The sequence below is a fragment of the Corythoichthys intestinalis genome, chromosome 1 (assembly GCF_030265065.1).
Source record: "Corythoichthys intestinalis isolate RoL2023-P3 chromosome 1, ASM3026506v1, whole genome shotgun sequence".
Taxonomy (NCBI): Eukaryota; Metazoa; Chordata; class Actinopteri; order Syngnathiformes; family Syngnathidae; genus Corythoichthys; species Corythoichthys intestinalis.
Genome location: NC_080395.1, coordinates 33,330,734 through 33,347,900, shown reverse-complemented (window position 1 = coordinate 33,347,900; position 17,167 = coordinate 33,330,734). Strand labels below are relative to the sequence as shown.

Sequence of the window (17,167 nt, the reverse complement as noted above, 5' to 3'; positions counted from 1 at the left end):
ATCACGGTATTGCAAATATATCTTTAAAATGTGTTCCTTTGAGATATCTGGGTTAAAAAAAATTCATTGAACAGGATTTTTATTTTTCAAAACATATTAGCAAAATTGGAACATGAATATAATGTTAAGTTCGAATTAAAAAATAAAAATAAAATTAAAATTACCATCAGAAAAAAAATAATTGAAAAAGCACGTGTATATGACTCGTATCATGTTTACGTTATGCACACGGTCTCTTTCTCAACATAGACTGTTGCCAGAGAGATAAAATCATCACGTTTTACCACCGCTAGGCACACTAAACACACTAGAGTTAACTCTCGTTGCTGGGGGGGGAAATGTTCATGACAGTGTTTACTAACCTTTAATTTTGTATAAATTCAAAATCATATTGGAGGTATTGCCTCCTCGGCAGCCACCCTCCGCAAACATTTTTTACATGTCGGTTAGCCCCCTCCTTTAAATCGCTGCCGTCTGTAACTTTTCTGTAGCCAAAGTATTCCCATACAGCGAATTTGTCTTCTTCGATAGGGGGTAAAAGTTCAGGAGTTTCACCACCTCCAGCCATCCTGTAGCGCAGCTGACTCGTTGACACTGAGCAACAACCGGTGGGGGAGGGTTGAGCCTTGCAGCTGCAAGCGAGGGATTTCTCCCTGCATTTTTGGGACATAAAAATACCAAATACCATAAGCACGGTATGACGGGAAATTTTCGCAGTTTTGAAACCTTGATGTTTTCATACCACAGTATCCCTGGAAACTGGTAACTGGCACATGTCTACTGTAACTGTACTGTATCAACAACCACAGTGTCTGTCCAAGACAGTGTTTAGATAAGACACTTTTCCTCATTTGGGCACTCTGGTTACCTTTTGATACATGCACTTGTCTATAGTAAAATATTTTGATGAATACGTTGTACAATATGGGAGGATGTGTTGTATGTTAGTCTTATTCTTACCTGCGATACTTTGAGGTCATTACATTTACAGTAGATACAGTATACGCACAGAGAAAATTCCCAGACGTGCATTGTGACAGGACTCGAGCCAATCAAATGATTTATTCTGAGCAGCTTTGCGAGTGGAAGGAGTGGGTGTAAGAAAGGCAGGCAAGCACTGAGAAGACCAGAACCTTAGAGAATTAATTAATGAATTTCTATCAAGCCTGTACATTGTCCAATGTTTACCTCTGTTTACAGTTCTGAGGATGTATGTTTGAATCATGTGTGGAGTTTGCATGTCCTCTCTGAGACTTCCAATCGCTTTCCAAAAATATGCTTTATGAGTGTATTGACAATTATCCATGTTTCCAGGTTTGAATCTAAGTGGTGAAAGGCTATTTTTGAACATTTGCCCTTGTCATTGATGGATTCAATGAAGGGTTTATTCATGGATAAATTTCTTTTTTTTTCTTCATTAAATCATTGTTATTTAAAGGCAAAAAAGGCGAAGTTTCAGTAATGAAGGTTAAGTAACAGCAACAAATCAAAAGTAATTTACTGGATGAAGAGTCAAGTTTTGTATTTAACTAACTGAAGTTGGTTGTTGTTAAATCACACTGAAATATTAATTATACAATTTTGGCCTGTTTAGCATGCAATCTAGATCAGGGGCTGCTCAAACAACCACTTGGACCTGCTACACACAAAAAATAAACCACTTGGAGCTACAACGTATTTTTGAAATTTAAGATGAAATAACACTGCATACTGTATTATTTTTTTTACCTCCGCCATTATGTGAAACAGATAGAAGCAGAGGATCCCTATTCGGTCCCATATGTCTGTCTGTTTGTATTCAAGATAACTCAAGAACGAATAAAGGGATCATTGTCAAATATATATATATATATATATACTGGACTGTCTCAGGAAATTAGAATACACAATATTCTAATTTTTTTGAGACAGTCCTGTGTATATATACAGGACTGTCTCAGGAAATTAGAATACACAATATTCTAATTTCCTGAGACAGTCAGGAAATTAGAATATTGTGTATTCTAATTTCCTGAGACAGTCCAGTATATATATTGTAATATAAAATTGAAAAGGTGATTACATTTTGTAGTAATGGGGTGAAAGGTAGAGTTCAGTTCTAAGTTCTCTTGTTTTTTGGGTTTATGCTAAAGTTTAGCCTAGTAGCCCTTTTTGCAAAATATAATACAATTCAGTGGCTGCTTGTATTGAATTAAATTGCAATTAATTGAGATTTCATTGTTATAGAACTGTTAGTTATAAAAGGGGAAAATCAGGATCCACAACTTATTGGAAAGGTTTTATTATTTTTTTAATTTGACAGTCAGTTGTTGATGATGTGTAGCTGGTGATAGAACCGCTTGCTATGGCAAAAAATACAGTACAGGTATTTGTGATTGAATTCTGCATACTCTAAATGAACTGATCCTCTGGTCTAGATGAAAAGTGTTTACACTCATAAATACTCATAAATATGTTTTCAGCACATCGCGTTTTTTAATACAAATCCTATCCAATTCAATTTTACTGACAAAAGTCCTTCTGTAAGGCATCTATCAAGTCATTTTGCCATTTACTACTATCTACCTGATGTGCCTCGTTCAGCAACTCCACTTTACAGCGTCTTTATTATAATGATTTTCATCGGATAGTAGATCTTAGTTTTATATTACTGAGAGTCCGGGTGGGGGGGTATTCATGATTCATGAACAGTGTCCAATAAAAGTTTAAACTTGTATTAGTGCACTGAGTTCACCTCAAGCCATTTTGAACTGTCGCCAAAGTAGGTAGATGTTTTTTTTTGGGTTGCGCTATTTTTCATTTTCGTCATATTAGATAAACAAAATATAGTGAGAAGCCTGTGCACACATATACTTTTTTATTAATCAGTGTAGTCTGAGTCTGTCAGTCTTAACAAGATAAAGGGTAGAGAAAATAGATGCATGGATAGTACTTCATTTGCAGAAAAAGATGACCGGCATCACGAGCGAGACATTCGCACTCGCCCGATGAAGAATATTCTTCAGTGGCTCTGCCTCGCAGTTACTTACGTGACCTTCTGTTTTGGCCGCTGAAATCCCCTGAGCAACTTTTGTCTCGTAATGACCTTTTCTACCTGGCGCTCAATATTACAGTCCCCTATTTAATTTTATCTGCCTCCCTCGGGGTGATTCCACTCCTCTGAATATCACTTCTTTTTTGCCGCCTGTGTATGTATGTGTGTGCATGTCTATGAGTGAGTGTGTGTGGACTTGTTAGTGTGTACATGTGGTAATGTGGTTCAGAGTATTTGCAATTACCAAGCTGCTTGTCTTTAGAGAACGTTGGGGTCTCAGAAAGGTCATGATGTGCATGTAAGAAGGCAAAAAAAAAAAAAAAAAAAAAAAGCAGTAAGAGATGTTTGTTGGAACCTTTACACAGTGAAGTGAACAATTTCACATTGTGTCTTTCATTACCTTTGTCTGCTCTGTCATTAATTTTACATTAACTCAATCAAAACTTTAATAACACACACAGTCGATTGGGCAAACATAAACATTAAAGATGATTTATTATTGCTGTCCAACACAAAAAGTCAATTAAATAAATCAATTTTTTGTTCTGAACTTTTTATTTATTTACTTATTTACTTTGCATTAAAGCAACACAAAAACAGTTATTAAAATGGTAGAAAAGTAAAACATATTTTTGTTTTAATGAAATAATTACTGTGAAATCCCCAATAAAATACACATTGGCTAGAACGCTAATTTTGTTTTATTTTTTATTTTTTCTGAGAATGCACTCGGTTTAAATTATACACACTTGATATAAAAAGTCTACACACCCCTGTTAATATGTCAGGTTGTTTTTCACAGAAAAAAATGAGACTAAAATGAATTATATCAAAACTTGTTTTGCCTTTGTGTGACCTTTCGCTTCTACAATTCAAATAATGTGTTTTTGAGAGAGGAGCTTATATAAAATAAAATAAAAAAAGATGTGATATAAGTTCACAAGAGTGCACAAACTATTTAACATGAGTTGGAATTGAGGAACCATTTTTGAAGAGGAATTTTGGGGATGTCACCTTGTGAGTTATTAAAATAAATATTTTGTCAAACCACTTAAACACATCAGAATGTACAATGACAAATAAAATTAATACTGGTAATATTTATTAAATCAGTTTTAAAATAATCGGATGCTTATACTTTGTGGAATAAAAAAATCAGTGAAACCCCCCACAGATCCATGAAAATAAAAATTTCAAGCCCAGATATTTTTCTTACTGTATGCCATGATCATGTATATGCCACACACAGCAAGATTCCCCTTTTCATTTATTCAGACAGCCATACAGAGAAGGTAGTTTCCCATCCTGCATCCCGTTATATAGTATTTTCTCATTTATTTTCACGCATGTGTTTGTTGTTGCGTATACACAAGTATAGGCGGCATAGTCTACACGGAAAACTTGCTGAACAGACAATAAAAAGTTGGTGTCTGCAGAACCTCTTGTTTTTCCTTCAATATCAATTTAGTTGAATTGCTCAATACATATTGCATTTGGTGTTTGAGTCAAAAGCATCCCGGCCTCGGGTAAATTTGTTTTTGTGTATCTTCAAAGAAATGTGAGGTCCTTTCGCTGCGGGAAATAATCCCATCAAATTGGGATGAGGGCGGCAGCTCTTGAGACAAGCCTGCAATAACGTCCAATGCGCTTTTCATTAACTAAGAGGGAAAAAAACCCTCTGAAAAATAATATAGAACTCACATCAGCCACTTTGTCTTATTTTTTTCTCCTCTCATCTGGTTTGGGATGATTTGCCAATTCTGGACAATCCCCACCCTTGAAGTTATTTGCCAAATTCCAAATGATTCAATCTCTGATCTTTTTGCGGTCAGTGCCTCCCTGCGGTCCTACAAATACTGTACAAGCATGGCAAGTCCAGCTACAGAGCAAAATTCTGTATCCTGCCTGACAAAGCTACATATATATGGCGGAAAACACAGACAAGACTGAAAAAGCAGTTTCTGCTCTCGCACCCCTCTATAAAATAAAAACTTCGGTATTTTAAGTAAAAAAACTGTTGTGTCTGATAAAACAATATGTCTATATGCTGTCATAGCAGATTCATTAAGTCCCCAAACTATTTTTAATTTGTCCGTTTTACCCTTGACGTTTACAGACGTCGCGCAACCGCTTTTGTTTCAACCCAGCCATAAAACGGCGGTAATTAATTATATTTATTATTCAAAATGTCTGTCATTTTTAGCTTTGAATCATTATTCATTGTCCAATATTTCGTTTAAAAAAAAAAAAAAAAAAAAAAACGACTTTAAAAAATTATTCACTCGCATATTTTAAACTTTTAAATAAATTACATCAAAATGAAAAAATTGGTGTCTGTAAAAAAGTCACGGATATCTGCCTCATAACTATCGCTTAATTGTATTTTTTTTTTTGTTACTTTCGCATTTTCCCCGATATGTTAGATATTAAATAATCGATCCAAACAAAGAAAAATAATAAAAAAACATTTAAAAGGGTAAATATATGAAACAGAACATCTCGACCACTCTTTGATGTCTGCGATTTCTGCATCGCGACCCTTGTTATATTACCATGTTTTACCCATAAAATTCCCCAAAAATCCAGCTGTGGCCATTCACAGCTGTGTCTTGAAACTCAGTGATACATGCTACATGGAGTTCTAAGATCAAAACAAGGTAAGTACGCGATAATAATTCGTTAAAGTCATGGCGTCTGTAATTCTGCTCTCGCGTGCTCTCACCTCCAGATAGGGTTTTGCTGTTTAAAAAACTTAAAAAAAAAAAAAAAAAAAACGTCCCCCTGTCCAAAATTTTTCTTCCGCCAGAAAATTGAGATTTTAAGCTTTCCAATGATGTATCACACATGCATATCGGACAATTTTGAAATTTGGCCAAATTGTGGGTCTCAGAGCAGAACTTCAAGTCACCTGAGTGTTTTCTGCCACATATATATATATATATATGTGTGTGTGTGTGTGTGTGTGTGTGTGTGAACATGCTGTATTTAAAATTTGGCCATGTAAGTGGGATAATCCATTTTGTATTGACATCCTACTTTGTAAAATGATATAACATCTTGAATATAAGATTCAAAATGCAAAATCTATTGAAGTTAATTGATATAATATGAAAAAAAATAGTAGAACGTACACTTTTTGCTGCAATATTGCAATTTTAGTCATTGAATGCCTGCTGATTCTAGCTAGCTGGCCAGCAAACCTACATGCCAGGACATGGCAAATATGCGCCACTAAAAAACTTCTGAAATGTTACATTTCAGCATGATTTGAAATTGTCTAGCATGTATAAAGTTAACACCTATTCTCCCCATTAATTTTTAAGCAAAATGATAAAAAGGACGTGTTTAACGGCTCTTTAACAACTGCACACTTCCCTTCAGAGACTGTGATGACCTTGAAGAGTTTACGGTCCCTCCGATTAAATCAAAAGGCTTTCAGCGTTGACATTATCGCTGTATGTTTTAATAAAGCCTGTGTGTATGCATGTGTGGGGGTGTGCATGCACACGCATCTATCCATCACCAGTGTACCTGTGTGTCCCTTCCTAAAGGAACGCCTGTCTATCCGTCTGTCATTCAGTTATGTAGCGTGCCTCTCGTCTGAATGTTTCAGGTCACTCGGTGCGCTCTGTCATCACAATTCAAATCCCTCTTGTCTAAAGAAGGAGGAATGAGGAGAGAAAGCTAAAAATAATGGATTTGAAACAATGTACTGTGAATATTTTGGGGGCATGCGGAAATGGAAGATGAGACAAAGTTCAGTTAAATTATTAGATAGACTTGACTGTAAGGCGGCACTGTGGCCGACTCGTCGCAATCGCCTCACAATTTGAACGTCATTAGTTTGGATTTGCGTTTCAGTCTTCCTGTGAGGTTGTTGCTTGTTCACTCTGCGTACTCACTCATGAGTTTTCTCCAGGTTGTTCACATTCCAAAAAGATAGATTATAGGTTGTTTTGCTACCTTTTTCTCTCTATATATAATTCCCTGCGAATGGTTGGTTGGTTGGTGGTTAAGTGGTAGTAGTTGTCTATGTTGTGTGCTGAGATTGACTAGTCAAATAGGATAGGTATTGTAACGCTCAAGACTATGCTCTCAGGACCCCATTTTGCACATCATAATCTTGTCTCGGTCTCAGATTTTCTGTTAAATTAAGCACTGCAACTTCATGAATGCGATTTTAAGGAAAAAATATATATATGGAAAAAAAAACACATTTAATTTTTGTATTATTAACATACCACAACCCCTATGAATGACTGCTACACAAATATATATGGTGGAAAACACTCAGGTGACTTGATGTTCCGGTCTGAGACCCCCAATTTGGCCAAATTTCAAAATTGTCCGATATGCTCGTGTGATACATCATTGGAAAGCTTAAAATCTCAATTTTCTGGGTGGAAAAAATTTTGAACAGGAGGGCATTTAAAAAAAAAAAGTTTTTTAATCAGCAAAACACTATCTGGAGGTGAAAGCACACGAGAGCAGAATTACAGACGCCATGACTTTAACGAGATATCATCGAGTACTTACCTTGTTTCGATCCAAAAACTCCATGTAGGATGTATCACCGAGTGTCAAGACACAGCTTTGGATGGCCACAGCTGGATTTTTGGGGGATTTTATGGGTGAAACATGGTCATATAACAAGGGTCGCGATGCAGAAATCGCAGACATCAAGGAGTGTTTGAGATTTTCTTTTTCATATATTTACCATTTTAAGTGTTTTTTTTTTTTTTTTTTCTTCCAATTTTTCCTTGTTTGTATCGATTATTTATCATCTAACATATCGGGGAAAATGCGACAGTAACAGAAAAATACAATTTAGCGATAGTTATGAGGTAGATATCCGTGACTCCTTTACAGACGCCAGTTTTTTCATTGTGACGTAATTTGTTTAAAAGTTTAAAATATGTGAGTGAATAATTTTTTAAAGTCATTTTTTTAAACAAAATATTAGACATCAATTAATGATTCTAAGCTAAAAATGACAGACATTTTGAATAATAAATATGATTACTTTGTTTTCATGGCTGGGTTGAAACAAAAACGGTTGCGCGACGTCTGTAAACGGGGGTTTCCAGGGTAAAACGGGCAAATTAAAAATAGTTCGGGGGCTTAATGCGCCATGAATCTGTTATGGCAGCATATAGACATATTGTTCAATCAAACACAGCAGTTGTTTTGGCTTAAAATACAGCAGTTTCTTTTAAAGAGGAGTGCAAGAGCAGAAACTGCTTTTTCAGTCTTGTCTGTGTTTTCAGCCATATATTTTTTCATTTTTAAATTTTATGGTCTTGGTTGGCTTGTCTGTCTCGATTCCCAAAAGTCTTGGTCTTGTCTATGTTTCCGTGGGTTCTGGTCACAGGCAAGTCTTGGTCTCGGAATGTGTGGCCTTGAACAAAACACTAAGGATAGCTCCAGCTCACACATGACCTTTATGGGGACCAGTGTTGTTGAAAATGAATTGATTATTTAAATAAAATGTAATAAATAAATGAATACCTAAATAAATAAACAACATTTTTTTAGAGATAAAGGCCTCCTTCCTGACATACGCATTCTGCTGCAGTTGAGCAAATAAATTCCCCCACAAACTATTTGCAGAAATGTGTTGCTTCTATCTGCTTTTTTGAATTATTTCATAGTGAATTGTAGCTGAAATAAATGTGAAAAAGGCTGACTTGAACAGAATGTGGCTGCCCCATCTTTATGGTTCCTCATCATCTCTTTTCATTGCCCTCATCCTTCCGTCTCTCCCGCCATCCATCTTCTCCTTTCCAATCTACACCTCCCTCCCATTCATTTATTACCTCCACTTTTCACATGCAACCCTCCCTGTCTTTCAGCACCATTTCCCCTCTTTTACTGCTCAGAGCTCTCCTCTTTTTGTTTGTTGCCCCCCTGAGCTTGTTGCATAACCCCTGACATGCTCGCCTCCCACCCCTTTGCCTGACTTCCTTTGATGTTTGAAGGCGAGTGGGGATCCACTCAGCTGACAAAGGGAGAGGCAATGACGTCATGACAGACTTGATACACCAGCATCTGCTTCGGTCTAAAAATACAACGCACACGCACACTTAATCGCACTCATACACACACAGAGTCAGTCTGGGGCCGCGTGCAGCATTTGTATCCACCTCCGTGCTCAGCTTTTGCACAACTGGGTCTTGTAGGCCCACTGGCCTCTATGTGGCTTCCCAACCACTGTGTTAAGCTAATTCATAACATGAGAGAGACAAAAATGGAACATGGTGCACAGTGTTTATATAGGTGATGTTCTATAGACTACCTGTAAACCATTTCAGGCCTCTCATTGGTTAATTACATTTGTCATTGTTACATATTAGGAAATATAATCATGGAAAACGACAACAATAACATAAATAACACTATCTTAACCTGTTGCTCTGTTATTGTATTTTCTTTTTCTGCTAGCTGCAATGTTCTAATTCAGTCTAAACTTTACTGCAGTGGTCACTGCAGTGGTCACTTATGATGGTGGTCTCAGGTTCCTCTCACTTTAGATGTCTCCTTAGAGAAGACAATACAGTAGATCTTTGTTATGTTGTCAACCTGTCTCGTTTCCAAAATATGTGTTCAACGCAGCGCAGTTTTTGCAGTTTAGCTGTGTCACGTTACTCATTCTAATTCTAATTGTCAGGGGAAGATAGAAAGCGGACTATGTGATTGTACTTCAACATTTGTAGCACATACACTCAGGTGAGGGACCAGACAAAGAATGGCTCAAAAGACCTCTTATAACGAACACCAAAATTGAATCTAGTTGTTCCTCACCCGGACGTGGGTCACCGCGGCTCCTCTTTGGAGCCAGGCCTGGAGGTGGGGAACGGTGGCAAGCGCTTCTTGTCCGGGCCTGCACACATGGGGTCCGGCCAGGTACAGCCCGAAGAGGTAACGTGGGTTCTGCTTCCCATGGGCTTACCACCTGTGGGAGGGACCAAGGAAGTCGGGTACTCAGGCAGTTAGGTGGCAGCCAAAGGAGGGGTCCTTTGCGGTCCGATTCCTGGCTGCAGAAGCTGGTTCTTGGAACGTGGAATGTCACCTCTCTGGTCGGGAAGGAGCCCGAGCTAGAGCATGAGGTTGAGAAGTTCTGACTTGAATTAGTTGGGCTCACTTCCACACATGGCTGCGGCTCTGGTACCAGCCTTCTTAAGGGGGGTTGGACACTCTTTTACTCTGGAGTTCCCCACGGCAAGAGGCGATGAGTAGGTGTGGGCATATTTATTATTGCCCTCCGACTCGCCGCCTGTACATTAGGGTTCAACCGGGTAGACGAGAGGGTAGCCTACTTCCACCTTCGGCTGGGGGGACAGGTCCCGAGTGTTGTTTGTGCTTATGCACCAAACGGCAGCTCAGAGTATTCACCCTTTTTGGAGTCCTAGAAGGGGTTCTGGAGAGTTCTCCTTCTGGGGACTCCCTCGTTCTGATCGGGACTTCAATGCTTACGTGGGCAATGACAGTGAGACCTGGAGGGTCGTGATTGGGAAGAATGGCCCCCTGTTAATAATGAACACCATGTTTAAGCATAAAGGTGTCCATATGTGCACTTGGCACCAGGACACCTTAGGTCGCAGTTCGAAGATTGACTTTGTAGTTGTGTCATCTGACTTGTGGCCGCATGTCTTGGACACTCGGGTGAAGAGAAGGGCGGAGCTGTCAACTGATCACCACCTGGTGGTGACTTGGCTTTGATGGTGGGGGAAGATGTTGGTTCGGCCCGACAGACCCAAATGTTTTGTGAGGGTTTTCTGGGAATGCCTGGCAGATTCCCCTGTCTGGAGGAGTTTCAACTTCCATTCATGGCAGAGCTTCACCCATGTCCAGGGAGAGGTGGGGGACATTGAGTCCAAGTTGACCATGTTCTGCGCCTCTGTTACTGAGGCTGCCAATCTGAACTGCGGCCGCAAGGTGGCTGGTGCCTGTCATAGCGGCAATCCCAGAACCTGCCGGTGGACACCAGCGCTGATGGATCCCGTCAAGCAGAACAAGGAGTCCTATCATGCCCTTTTAGTCTGTGGGACTCCAGAGGCAGCTGATGGGTACCGGCTATCCAAGCAAAACGTGGATCTCGTGGTCACTGAGGCAAAAAAATAAAAAAATACAACTTCTTAAAAAATAATAAAGCCTAGAACCAGGTATGACTGCAAGCATCCCCCGTTGTCTTGGTTGACACGCCTCTGCAACATCATGTGGACATCAGGCACAGTACTTCTGAATTGGCAGACCGGGGTGGTGGTCCCTCTTTTTAAAAAGGGGGACGAGAGCGTCTGTTCGAATTATAGGGGGATCACACTCCTCAGCCTTCCTGGGAAGGTTTACTCAGGAGTCCGTCGCGAAGTCGAATCTGAGATTCAGGGGGAACAGTGTGGTGTTCGTCTGGCCGCGGAACAGTGGATCAGCTCTGTACCCTCAGCAGGGCTCTTCGGGGGGGTCATTGGTATTCACCCAACCAGTCTACGTGTTTTGTGGACTTGGAGAGGGAGTTCGACCATCTGTCCCGGGGAGTCCTGTAGGGGGTGCTCCAGGAGTATGGGGTATCGGAATCCCTGATACAGGGGGTCTGGCTCCTGTATGGCCGGTGTCAGAGTTTGGTCCGTGTGGCCAGTTGTAAGTTGGATCAGTTTCTAGTGAGGATTGGATTCCGCCTCCCTATGTCACCGGTTCTGTTCATAACTTTAATGGACAGAATATCTAGGCGCAGCTGAGGCGTTGAGGGGGTCCTGTTTGCAGTGACGTGCGATGAGGTTCATGGTTGGTGAGGCACTGACTCCTTTAGTGTCAGATTTCCAAATATATAAACCAAAAAGGGTAGCTTATTCAATTGGCTACTGGTTATTTCATATATCATCAGCATTATTCACAAAACACGCACACACGGTACATATTATCGATACGTAAAAGTAAGAAAATAACATGCATTTGCTCTACACCCTCAATGTGTTGGCCGTCGCAATTCTATCATTCTTGCAACATAAATGAGAGTAAAGAGTGGTGTACAAAACCACAGAATTCAATTCTGACCTTTAGTGAAATATTCAGTTGTTTTTAAAACTTTTAATTCTGATACTTTAATCAATTTATTGCAGATTGCTAAACAAAAAGTGTGAAAAGAAAAACAAAGAATATTTTATTTAAGGCCAAAATTTAGTTTTTAAATATTATATTGTATTTTTCTTAGTCTAAGCTCTTTAAAAAAAAAAAAAAATTTTTATAAGATTGAAATGAAAACTGTTTGTGGTCTTGCGCCTGTCCTTCACCACAAAAACCGCCGTTACTTTGGAAGGGCATAGGTTTGGTCTCAACATTCGTAGGGATGATATAACAGCATAACCTGCATGTAGGTACACTTTTTGCTGGGGACGGGACATTAATAAGACCAAACAGATTGGATGAAGGGGGCAAAGGGCCACATTTCTCATGTATATGAACCAAATAGGCAAAATGATCAATGCAAAATAAATCCTTATCTACTGATAATAACTTTTAGGTGCATTGGTTCAGTTGATACACTGTTCGATTCAAACCTTTGTTTTCAAAAAATACTAAAGAAACATTTTGAAAACTTCCTGAATAAATGTCTGGTTTTTATTAGCAAACATAAACATAATGAAAATAATTCACTTAATAATGGTAGGGTCAATTCTATCCTTACAACATATGGAACTATTGAAAGATCTAAATTCTCTATATAACTGAACATTATATCATGCAAAAAAGGTAAGGTTGCTTAAAAGTTGGTGGGGACAATTTTAGCATCCTGAGAAGTTGGTAGTGTTATGTCCCTACCGTCCCTATGCAAACCTACGTCCTTTTTGTAAAAGTCCTCCTTATTTTCCTTTACTTTATAAAATCTCTCCGCCTCAATGGAGATGATTGCTTCAATTAGATCGTTCTGTGTTCTATTTGACAAGCCAGAAAACACAGTGGATGTGTCCACATGTCTAGCTAACCTTTCATCTTTCTCAGCAAAACCATGTAATCTTTCTACATATATGCCACGTTTAGCAGAGCTTACACGCTCATTGTTACCACGAAATGTTAACTCCTGTTTAGCTAGGATGCAGGTTGCATTAATGAGGTCTTTCAAACTCTTTTGAATTTCCTTTACCTTGGCATTGTGGATGCTACCGTTGAGCTTCCGCTGTTCGTCAAAGCCAAATTGATCCTTGAGCTTCCAAAAGTTTTTAAAGCAATCAGGCTTTGAATATGAGTGGTCGAGCTCTCATGTTTGCTGAGGCTTCGTGGTAGTTTTTTAATGTCACAATATCTCGTGTTAGTCCAGACATTGGCACAAGTTGAGAATAAAAGGCAGGGAAAGCAGCAAAGGCGATTTTTTGAAGGACAGCCACATAGCCAGTCTTTTCGGGTGTACCAGTCCGTTTGAAAAGCGCGAGTTATCTTCTGTCCCGTAGTTTGAAGCAAACCTTTTAGCTCCGGTGTTGTTAATCGCGTCCACTTTTGACGGAAAGTCCAGTTTCACGTACGCCCCCTTTCAGTGCGGCAGAGTACTACAGGGTGACCCAAAAAAAACGTTTACACTCAGTTGACTGCTTGTTTAAAAGCCATTGAAACATATCTAAATAGGTTGTCATGCTTAAGTGATTCATTAAGGTCACTCAATGCAGCTGGTAATCTCTCGTCTCTACAATTCCTGTGCTTCTGCTGAAAATGAAGAAAACTTTAGCTGTAGGTCTGACACCTACTGAGATTGCAGCAAATCTGAGAATATCCAGATGTGCAGTCTACAAAGTTAAAAAGAAGCTGAAAGATACTGGAACAGCCTCACGAAAACCTGGGTCTGGAAGTGCCCGATCTGTGGGGACCAAAAAGTTGATTGACAAGGTGATATGTGGCCACCCAGAGTCCAGATCTCAATCCCCTGGATTATAGCATATGGGCAACTGTGGAGGACAGTACCTGTAAGAAGCCACAAACTTCTGTGGCAGCCTTGGAGAGGTCCATTGTTAGATCTTGGGAAAAGATGACAGCATCCTACATAAAGAAGACCTGTCAAGCGTTCCCCAGGCACCTGGAGGCTGTTGTGACACTTAAGGGAGGACACATTGAAAAATAGAGTGTACTGTACATGTTCTTTACAATAATGTATAATTTGTGATTTAATTCTAATTCTAAAATGAATAAACATGGCACTTAAGTTGTATTATGGCAGTGTAAACTTTTTTTTGGGTCACCCTGTATCTGCCGCAACCTGTGCCTTTTCACTGCGGTTTTATTTCCCATCAGCAAAACTAAATATGTCGCTAACAAACATTAAACTTTAAGGGTTAAAGACATTAGCCAGACTGTGGAAAATCAGGTCAAATAAACGTATCTGGAAACATTATAATGGCGACATGCAGATGTACGGCAACCAGCACGCTCCAATTCCATGTGTCAACCCAGTTTGTTATGGACTGCGCATTCAGAGGTAAGGCTTTACTCGTTGCTGCTGCACCTCTCGTTTCATTTCTTTATTTGAACAGGAAATAGGCAAATTCAGCGATTTTGACTATAAAAAATGTTTGAAATGAGTCATACCTAAAGAGCAATGGACAAATATTAATATAAATTTGATGCTATAATTATTTTTTTGTCATGATGACCGGTGAGGCTCTGCCTCCCCTGACCGCACGTCACTGCCTGTTTGGTGGCCACACTATTGCAGTGTTGGCTTCATCAAGCTGTGACCTTCAACTCTCACTGCGACGGTTCGCAACCGAGAGTGAAGCGGTCGGGATTAGAATCAGCACCTCCAAATCCGAGACCATGGTCCTCAACCAGGAAAATGTAGAATGCCCTCTCCGGGTCAGGGATGAGGTCCTTCCCCAAGTGTAGGAGTTCAAGTATCTCGGGGTCTTGTTCACAAGTGACGGAAAAATGGAGTGTGAGATTGACAAGGGGATTGGTGCTGCGTCAGTAGAGATGAGGATGAGCCAAAAGGCGAAGCTCTCTGTTTACCGGTAGATCTATGCTCCTACCCTCACCTATGGTCATAAGCTGTGGGTCGTGACCGAAAGAACATGAGCCCTGATCCAAGTGGCCGAAATGAGGGTGTACGGGCTTGTGCTTAGAGATAAGGTGAGAACTTCGGTCATTCAGGAGTGGCTCAGAGTACAGCCACTGCTCCTCGGCATTGAGAGGAGCCACATGAGGTGGCTCGGGCATCTGATTAGGATGAGTTGAGGTATTCCGGGCACGTCCCACTGGGAGGAGGCCGCGGGGCCGACCCAGGACACGCTGGGAAGACTTTCTCCCAACTTGTATGGGAGCGCCTTAGGATCCCCCAAGAGCTGGATTAAGTGGCTGGGGAGAGGGAAGTATGGGCTTCCCTGCTGAAGCTGCTGCCCCCGACCTCGGATAAGTGGGAAGAAATGGATGGATGGATAGATTCTCAGGGGAAGACAGAAAGCGGATTATGTGATTGTACTTCAAGATTTGTTGCACATACTGGACATTCATCTTTTTAACATTTTGCTGGGATGTTTTCAGTGTAGCGCCACTGGTGTCTTGAGTTGTTTACCATTATTTTTGACAATTAAAGATGATCCTGAATCAGTAATAAAACAATACAAGTGTTAGCCTATAAAAGACACAAGCACTTGCTCCATTAAAATAATTTATCTTCTTTTTTTTTTTTTTTTTTTTTTTAATGTTTATAATTTTGTAGTTATAGGTATCATAACAAGACTCAAAAAGGTGTCAGAAACACCTGCCAGACGTTGAGCAAGAAGACGGCCATTTTGAGGTGAAGCAACTATTTTGGGAGAACTTCATCTTGTACTTTAACAAACTCTAACGTTGGAATTTGCTGAAATAAGCACAATTGAAAGCAGTCATTTCAAAGCTTTTTTTTTTTTTTTTTTTAAGGAATCAAAGTTGAATAAATTTGAGGAATTCCAATGAAAACAGTAGTGAGAAAACTTGTCACTTACTACTAGAAGCATTAAATTACAAACTGCTTTAATATTGGTAAGGTCTATATAGTATACATTTTTATGAAATTGCACTCATAATTTCCATTATACAGCATAGTTTAAAGCTTTTCTACAATAACTTCAGCTCACCCTGTCTGTCTTCTGATGCTTTGTGAATAGTGCCCAGTGTTTCAAAATGCATTAAACAGTGGTCACAAATGTATGCGAGCGCTGCACTTCAAGCAAGACACGCCCCAGTTATTACGGTCCCTCCGAGCAAACGTCGGACCGGCAACTTCACTGGTGGTGCTAAACTGTGTGAGCGCTCAGTCGTTTCACGGTGCCGAGTGGGTGTTTGTGCGTGACCCTCAGTGACCCAGCGTTAATGCCCCGAGGACACGGCAGTGAATAAGAATGTGTTCTTCATGTTGCCCGGCTGAATAATTAATATCTTTTTCATCCGTGCTGCCTTTGTGCACAACCACAGCTTGCTTTGTCTTTGGACCATCTTTCCCTTCTTTTACTTCTAAGTCACTGCCATTGTCTTTATTTCACCGGATTGTAAAAGAGTGGGTTTTGATTGGCATGGTCAAATTTGTATTGAACTCTTTTGTTATCATTGACAGCAATAGATGTCCAATCAGTTTTGACTTGGAGGGGCTGGCAGTGATTATTCGCTCCCAGTCAAAATGGACTGGACATCTGTTGCCGTCAATGGATGTTTTTAGTTTAAATCCTTTACTAACTACAACAACACATTCTCTTGGATACGATAGATACCTAGGCTGGAAGTCAATGAGTTAAAACCCTTATTTTGTTTTTAAAATGTCATTTTGGTGGCCTTGTAATAGGACTAAGGTATTCCTATACTAGACTGTATAATGCAGTGATGTTCGTTATCAATACAGTCATCCTTGAATATAACAATATTTCATAATGTAATATTTTAAATCAGTGTGGTCTTTTAATAATGGGCCTGTTGATTGATGGTTAACACGGGCAAAGAAGAAAAGGAAACTGTCCAAAGGGATCATTTTAGATGAAAGCATGAAAACAGAGTCTTTTGGGTACTTGGGGGGGGGGGGGGGGGGGGGGGGGGACTTAAAGCTGATAACAACTATTGTAAGAATATGAATGGTTACCATTTGCAGCATTAATATGTTTTTTTAAATTGCATTGTTATTTTTGCAAA

The 17,167-nt window shown here is 39.7% G+C and overlaps 1 protein-coding gene across 1 annotated transcript in view; it reads left to right on the top strand.

Moving 5' to 3' along the window:
• Positions 1-17,167, top strand: part of LOC130914338 (transmembrane protein 266-like) — a 103,306-nt gene that overhangs the window by 2,601 nt on the left and 83,538 nt on the right. The window lies entirely within an intron of this gene.